Consider the following 9595-nt stretch of genomic DNA (forward strand, 5'->3'; position numbering starts at 1 on the left):
ATGAAAAAAATTCACTTGGTCTTCAAGGAGCATCTCCAAGCTCTTATGACTGCACAGGAGCCTTGTGGCCTTCTGACATGGCGTCAGCATTCTTGGAACCCATCTCACACTGACCTTTGACTTGCCCAACTTTTCACAAATTATTTTCCAAACTGCATCTGCCAAGAGGCCCATTTCTTCAGGTATTTGGAAAACCTTAATTCGTCCATCTGATAAAATGAAATCCTCGACTTTCTTGCACACTTCCACAGGCCGTCCAGTGTGAGGGTCATCTTCAATAGACTCTCTACCCCACTTAAATGGCTTGCTACCAAACTTTGACTTTGTAGGATGATAGGGCAGACTCACTATAAACTGCAGTCATGCGTTCAGGGATCTCCTTTGGCTTTTTCCCTTCTTTTGTGAGAAATTTTATCACTGAACGTTGCTTCAAATCTACAGGTTAGGTGGACTGGTGATTCTAAATTGGCCCTAGTGTGTGCTTGGTGTGTGAGTGTGTTTGTGTGTCCTGCGGTGGGTTGGCACCCTGCCTGGGATTGGTTCCTGCCTTGTGCCCTGTGTTGGCTGGGATTGACTCCAGCAGACCCCCGTGACCCTGTGTTCGGATTCAGCGGGTTGGAAAATGGATGGATGGATTCTCACGAAAACTCTCCTGATCTCCTGTCTCTTGGAATGTTAGACTCGCACTGTGCCACAACTGTGCAGGATTAACCTTAAGACCTGTCACCACATCCCCAGACTTGTTTCACCATGTTTGTTATGCTTGTTATTTTCTTTTATACTCGGGTAGATAAATTATTGAACACCCCTCGTACAGTATGTAACACACATTACATTTACGAGGGACGTTCAAAAAGTTTCTGTACTTTTATATCCATCCATCCATCCATTTTCCAACCCGCTGAATCCGAACACAGGGTCACGGGGGTCCGCTGGAGCCAATCCCAGCCAACACAGGGTACAAGGCAGGAAACAATCCCGGGCAGGGTGCCAACCCACCGCAGTGTACTTTTATATTTTTGTTGGAAACGGTGAAGGCGGGAGGAGTAGTAATTGGGCATTAAAAGTTGGTACAACACTGGGAAAATTGCATTGCAAACTAAGGTGACTGTGTAGAAAAGTGATGTCATTTGTATTTGAAATTCTTAATAATTTGAGGTAAAAAAAAAGTACGGAAACTTTTTGAGCTTCCCTCATAAATGTAACGCGTGTTACATATGACTGGGTGTTCAATAATTTATTACCCTTCTGCTCCCCAGATTGTGTTACTGTGTGTTCAGCTCATAAACATAACTTTATCGATTTCTGAAATATGGAGCGGACACTTGGCAACAATTCCAATAAAATTTGATGTTTCCACTTTAGTAATTGAAGCTTTGTTATTCAGAAACTTTATGTACAAGAATAAGCTTTTATAATCTGGAGTGATCTCCTAAAGGAAGGTAGTGTTGTAAAGTGTGTTGAGAGATTTGTTCAGGTAAGGATGACCAACGTTTTGACGTAAGGTTGTTATACTTAACTAATTACGGCCGTGGAGAGTGGCAACATGTTAATTAGTTTATACATGTAAGAATTTCACTGAACACAGGAAAAAAGGATCATATAGACATCAATATATAGTGCCTTTCCTATCTGTCGATAGTGGAGAGCGAAAATTTGGCAATATCTAGCATAAATGGTGATAAATATTTTCTAGATTAACTATATCAAAGTCACACTTCTTACTTTCATTAAAAATAATAAGCTTTATCAGGCAGTTCTTTACAATGTACCAGATCAGATTTCTGTGAGCAGCTGTTGATGCCACAAGTAGGAACTGACTGACTGACTGACTGACTGACTGGCTGGAACTGGACTGGGGCTTGAAGGCTCTGTATCGATAGGGTTGTAACTGATTGCACAAAGTGCTTTGCTATAACCATCACCCCTGCGGAGTGTGAAGCTGCCTCTTTGATAATGTTATCTGTGACATCACAAGTGTGGATTTAGTTGCACAGGTAGAATTTGACAGCCTCCAGAAGGCAAACAAGTTATAGAAGCACCAGCACCCCTTCCCCTGCTGGGATGACAGCCTGGGGGTATAAAAGTGGCCAAGATGAAATTAAAATGAACAGATCTGCTCTGGCCGGTATCTGGAATGGGGTTGGGGCTGAATCATACCTAAACAGGACTTGAATGAACTGGGGGACATCTCAGTGGTCTGAGAGGGAACATCTAGGAAGCCCGACTAGCATAGATTTAGGCCAACAAAGAGGCAAAATATCTCTCTGCTGCTTCATTCATTCAGAAGGCCATGCTGTATTGTTTTGGCCATTCAATCCAAGGGCAGTGCCGGACCACATCGGACCAGAGACCATTCTGCAAACTAAGACCGGGAACCACCTGGTAGAGGAGACTAAGCACTTAGATGAACTTATCCGGGTTGTATGATTCTGCTTGTATTTGGCGGTACAATTGGAAACCTGAAATAAATCTGTGTATGAAATAAAAGTGTGACTTTCTCTCCTGTCTGTTCTGGTACTCTGCCTGATTCACCGGGATCATAAATGAATATGAAAGGGAGACGTAATGAACTACAGTAGCAGTCACTCCCAAGAGTGACCTGGCTGATTAAAGTACACACGCACGGGCTGTAGGTGGGATTTGGGGGCATTCTGGTCAGTCTACATAGTAAAGAGGCTGAAAGAGAGAATTAGGGTCACCCTGCCACGACAAAACTATGTATCTTTTTATACTATATGGTGCTTTCACATCTATCTATCTATCTATCTATCTATCTATCTATCTATCTATCTATCTATCTATCTATCTATCATATAGCATTTTTCATATTTATCTATTGTGGGTTCCCAGAATGGAGGACAGACATCATGGCCGGGATAACAGAATGTTTCATACCTGGCCAGGAGGCCATAATGGAAGGACTGGGAGAATGGGCAAACCAGGAGCAGGTCATTCCTCCCACACAGCCGGTGGCAGTGTTCCACAGGACTAAACCTGATTAGGACACCCACAGGGTTGCATGGGAAATGGAATCCAGAAACACAACCCTGTCGCTGTCTTTGTGGACCACCAGAGGGTGCTGCCAGGGGAAGACTGCCCTGGTTCCTACACAACCCAGAAGTACTCTGAACAACTTGGGAGAAGAGAGAGGAGACTGGAATCAGTTCCTGGATTGATATTAAAAGAATGCCCGCTGCCAGTCAGAGTTGGGAGGCAGGGGGCGACACTCATTGAAGGAGAGAAAGAGAGCGCGAGAGAGACTTCTTATAGTCCGTATATTGGCTGTGATCATTGTTGTATTTGAGTTAGGTGGATTACAAATCCTTTATTTTGAACCCAGGACTTGTGTCTGTGTGGTTGTACCTGAGATATGGGAAGCTGCAGCACCCCTACTGGTCATACTATCTCTCTGTATATTATATTACATCTTTCATATCTATTTGTTATATAGTGCCTTTCATATCTATCTATCTATCTACAGTGCATCCGGAAAGTCTTCACAGCGCATCACTTTTTCCACATTGTGTTATGTTACAGCCTTATTCCAAAATGGATTAAATTCATTTTTTTCCTCAGAATTCTACACACAACACCCCATAATGACAACGTGAAAAAAGTTTACTTGAGATTTTTGCAAATTTATTAAAAATAAAAAAAACTGAGAAATCCCATGTCCATAAGTATTCACAGCCTTTGCTCAATACTTTGTCGATGCACCTTTGGCAGCAATTCCAGCCTCAAGTCTTTTTGAATATGATGCCACAAGCTTGGCACACCTATCCTTGGCCAGTTTTGCCCATTCCTCTTTGCAGCACCTCTCAAGCTCCATCAGGTTGGATGGGAAGCGTCGGTGCATAGCCATTTTAAGATCTCTCCAGAGATGTTCAATCGGACTCAAGTCTGGGCTCTGGCTGGGCCACTCAAGGACATTCACAGAGTTGTCCTGAAGCCACTCCTTTGATGTCTTGGCTGTGTGCTTAGGGTCGTTGTCCTGCTGAAAGATGAACCGTCACCCCAGTCTGAGGTCAAGAGCGCTCTGGAGCAGGTTTTCATCCAGGATGTCTCTGTACATTGCTGCAGTCATCTTTCCCTTTATCCTGACTAGTCTCCCAGTCCCTGCTCCTGAAAAACATCCCCACAGCATGATGCTGCCACCACCATGCTTCACTGTAGGGATGGTATTGGCCTGGTGATGAGCGGTGCCTGGTTTCCTCCAAACGTGACGCCTGGCATTTACACCAAAGAGTTCAATCTTTGTCTCCTCAGACCAGAGAATTTTCTTTCTCATGGTCTGAGAGTCCTTCAGGTGCCTTTTGGCAAACTCCAGGCAGGCTGCCATGTGCCTTTTACTAAGGAGTGGCTTCCGTCTGGCCACTCTACCATACAGGCCTGATTGGTGGATTGCTGGTGAGATGGTTGTCCTTCTGGAAGGTTCTCCTTTCTCCACAGAGGACCTCTGGAGCTCTGACAGAGTGACCATCGGGTTCTTGGTCACCTCCCTGACTAAGGCCCTTCTCCCCCGATCGCTCAGTTTAGATGGCCGGCCGGCTCTAGGAAGAGTCCTGGTGGTTTCGAACTTCTTCCACTTACGGATGATGGAGGCCACTGTGCTCATTGGGACCTTCAAAGCAGCAGAAATTTTTCTGTAACCTTCCCCAGATATGTGCCTCGAGACAATCCTGTCTCGGAGGTCTACAGACAATTCCTTTGACTTCATGCTTGGTTTGTGCTCTGACATGAACTGTCAACTGTGGGACCTTATATAGACAGGTGTGTGCCTTTCCAAATCATGTCCAGTCAACTGAATTTACCACAGGTGGGCTCCAATGAAGCTGCAGAAACATCTCAAGGATGATCAGGGGAAACAGGATGCACCGGAGCTCAATTTTGAGCTTCACAGCAAAGGCTGTGAATACTTATGTACATGTGCTTTCTCAATTTTTTTTATTTTTAATAAATTTGCAAAAATCTCAAGTAAACTTTTTTCATGTTGTCATTATGGGGTGTTGTGTGTAGAATTCTGAGGAAAAAAATTAATTTAATCCATTTTGGAATAAGGCTGTAACATAAAATGTGGAAAAAGTGATGCGCTGTGAATACTTTCTGGATGCACTCTATCTATCTATCTATCTATCTATCTATCTATCTATCTATCTATCTATCTATCTATCTATCTATCTATTATATAGTGCCTTTCATATCTATCTATCTATCTATCTATCTATCTATCTATCTATCTATCTATCTATCTATCTATCTATCTATTATATAGCACCTTTCATATCTATCTATCTATCTATCTATCTATCTATCTATCTATCTATCTATCTATCTATTATGTAGTGCCTTTTGTATCTGTGTATTATAAAGTATCTTTCATATCTATCTATATGTTATACAGTGCTGCTCCTAATATCCATCTATTGACAGTACGGACCCCTTCTGTTAAGCATTTACATTCCATGAAGGGGTACGGGTAGCAGAGCAGTACACTGGTCCTTCTTTTGTAGTTTTAGAGGTAGTTTCCCTTGTTGTTTTTTATTTTTTTATTTATTTTATTTTATTTGCCAAGTCATCTGCACATCTTTCCTTTTTCATTTGCAGTGGCTGAACACAAGACGTCCCGTAGGAAGTTGCCGGCAGCTTCTTGACGCCACACAATATGATGGCTGTGTGTCTGGTCTGCTTCAGTGTATACCCAGCTGCACGCTGTAGGCCTTGGTTTTTGTGTATAATTCAGAGTAATTTTAAAAGCATTGCACTGAAACTAAACCATGTTAATTATGTAGATGGAAAATATGAAAGAAGGGGAATTAAAATATATATATATATAGCTTGTCTAAGATGGGACAGACGGCTGCTTGTTTCAGATGAGAGCTCACTGTGCCAGTTCTCACCCTTCAGTACCTCCATTCACACCTCCTACCTTCCTGCTGTTCAGCTCGCTGGTGGCTGATGAGGACTTTAATCCCCGTGGCGCTGCAGCAAACTCAGTAAGACGGAGGTGTCGCCGGTGTCTGCCACCTTCCCTGGCCGCCCCTCTTGTAGCGCCCCATGTGTACGTCGCAAACTGAACGAGTTCTAATCTTTAAGGTTAACTGGCGACACTCCATTGTGGTGGGCGTAGTGGTTAAGGTTTTGGACATCAGACCCAGAGGTTGTGTGTTCCTGCTACTCACAGTGTGTGACTCCGAGCAAATCACTTCAGGCTGCTTGTGCACAAATAAAATAGAAAAAGAATGAACTGTTGGAATGAAACTCAAATATTGTAAGTCACTTTGGATAAAGACAGCAGCTGAAAGAAAACAATAAACTGGCACCCTGTGAGTGAGTTTTGGGTGTGTGGGACTGAGCTCTGGGATGGAGTCGGGCCCTGGACCAGAGCGGATTACCACCTGGCACCCAGTGGGGCTGGAACAGACACTGGTACTCTGCCACCCTGAACCAGCTAAGCTACGAAGGACTTTTATTGAAGAGGCTCGGGAGATGAACCTTAATCTAAAACTAAAACTGAAATCATAGTAAAAAGTCTTAAACTGATTTGTCATCAAATGCTAACTGACTCCAGCAGGGGGCACTTGCTCTTTGGGACTGTGTTCTTCTTTAGAAATGCAGGACAAACGGTATCTGAACCTGTGTACGAGCATCTTCATCGCAGAAATAGTCAGACGAGAGAAATATGGTACCAAAAGACATTATCTCTCTATATAAAATACAACGTCTGTCTGTCTGTCTGTCCGCTTTTCACGAGAGAACTACTTAACGGATCTGGTTTTTTTTTCTATTATTTGCTTGAACATTCCGGTTGATTTTGTGACTTCTCTCATCGCGCTAAATATCAAAGTTTCATACATTCAAGCTAACTCGAGACAGAGGCTACGGGCTGAGGTGACATCAGGAGTGGGGAGCCGGGCAGCAGGGCCCTCCTTACTGTCCTGTTTCACTACTACGGGAGCCGAGCCGCGGGGGACAGTTAGTGTGTATATATATATATATATATATATATATATATATATATATATATATATTATATATATATATATATATATATCCATCCATCCATCCATCCATTGTCCAACCCGCTGAATCCGAACACAGGGTCACGGGGGTCTGCTGGAGCCAATCCCAGCCAACACAGGGCACAAGGCAGGAACCAATCCTGGGCAGGGTATATATATATATATATATATATATATATATATATATATATATATCTATTATATAAAAAAATCCTGGGACGTGACGAGACTTTTTTCGAGAGATTTTTTTCAAGTCCTGCGAGACAAGACTTTCGCCATGAGATTTTTTTCAAGTCCTGCCCTCCACTCAACCATATTCAACCACACACACGGTACTGTTGTCAACAGAAAAATGAGGACACGGGCAATCCTAGCACAGAGAAACAATGAAGTCAAACAAATTAATGTGAAAATTGTCGATCGGTTACACTGCAAATTTATTAAATGCCTATCAATAGACTACGCTGAAACAGTTGGTGGTGATCGTGCGGAAGATGAAAACATCAACTTACAATCTCATGAAGAATATCAACAATTGTTAACACCGTCCGGTCTTCCACTGCAAGAATTACTGTAGAAAGAAAGATGTATCCAAGAAAGGTAATGTAGTACATCTTCAGGGGATAACATTAGACACCAAAGGAGATCTTGATATGCCATTCATATTAAAACGTTAACAGTTTCCTGTTAGAATAGCTTTTGGAAAGACAATTTACAAATCTCAGAGACAAACATTTAAAAAAGTCATTTTATTTAAAAGAAAAAGAAACAAAATTCAATCACGGGCAGTTATATGTTGCTTCGTCATGATGAAACATAATTTACTTTCAATTTATTACGTTTTACTATTTTTTACTGTGGTTAATTACTCACTGTAATGTAGAATAGTCAGTTCTATTGTGCATTTGTAAGAATTCCCATGAAAATAACAATCTGTTTAAATTGAACAGCCGCTTCCCCTTAAGCGAGCAGCAGATCCGTGAAGTGGGTAGCACACAGCACCTACCTGGGGGTTGGCGAGCAAAGCAAGCAGGGGACAAAGCCCCCTAGTATATACATAAAATACACTATTTGCCAAATACTGTAATATAAAGCCCTCATGACACGTGTTTCACCTTTATCGGCACGTGTACGCATGTTTGCATTCCCTTACGACAGGGGTGTCCACTTCCAGTCCTGGTGGGCCGCAGTGGCTGCAGGTTTTCAGTCTAACTATCTTTTAAGTAGTGATACTAATTATTAATTTTGCTGCTAATTAACTTCTTTTGCTTTAGTTTTAATTAACTTGACTCAGGCCCCTTAGTTGTCTCTTTTTCTTTAATTAGCAGCCAAACAATAATGAGACACAAAACAAGCCGCCACATGACCAGCTCACCTGTGCCCATCACACAAGATCTGAAAATAAAGAAAGATGAAGGTCGCAGTACGGCTGATCTGCTTGGGCACCAAAACATTTGGACGGTGTTCTTAGAAAAAATAGAAAATCAACCAAATTGGAATCGGAAATGTCTGCTGTGGCTTCAACAAGCCATGGAAATAACTGAACGGGTTTTAGTAACAACAAAAATGGGCTTCTCATTAAGAAACTGGCTGGAGTTTGAAATCCCAGTTTAGCTGCTCATCTGTCGGCTCGTTTCACGTCTCATTTCTGTTTGGCTGCCATTTAACGAAGAAAAGAATCAATTCAGAGGACTGAAACCTTAAAAATAGGGCTATGAAAATGATGGGAAAAGGAATTAATTAGCAGTGAAAACTGTGCGCTGATTAGGAAATGGGCGAGAATGAAAACCAGCAGCCACTGTGGCCCACCAGGACTGGTGTACGAGACCCCTGATGTAAAGTTTGTGTACACCAGACAGCAGGGCCGTCTTAAGGCATGGGGACACTGGGCAGTTGCTATGTTGTGACTTGCTGTCAATAAATAAATACTATACTACTATAGTACTATAAACTATATTATAAATAACTACTATAATACTATAAACTATAATACTTTAAATAAATACTAAACTACTATAGTACTATAAACTATATTATAAATAACTATTATAATACTATAAACTATAATACTTTAAATAAATACTAAACTACTATAATACTATAAAATATAACACTATAAATAAATACTAAACTACTATAATACTATACTACTATAATACTATAAATAAATACTATACTACTATAATACTATAAAATAATACTATAAATAAATATACTACTGTAATAATATAAAATATAATATTATAAATAAATACTATACTACTATAGTACTATAAACTATATTATAAATAACTACTATAATACTATAAACTATAATACTTTAAATAAATACTAAACTACTATAGTACTATAAACTATATTATAAATAACTACTATAATACTATAAACTATAATACTTTAAACAAATACTAAACTACTATAGTACTATAAACTATATTATAAATAACTACTATAATACTATAATACTATAAATAAATACTATACTACTATAATACTATAAAATAATACTATAAATAAATATACTACTGTAATAATATAAAATATAATATTATAAATAAATACTATACTACTTT

The sequence above is a fragment of the Erpetoichthys calabaricus genome, chromosome 3, assembly GCF_900747795.2.
Source record: "Erpetoichthys calabaricus chromosome 3, fErpCal1.3, whole genome shotgun sequence".
NCBI lineage: Eukaryota > Metazoa > Chordata > Cladistia > Polypteriformes > Polypteridae > Erpetoichthys > Erpetoichthys calabaricus.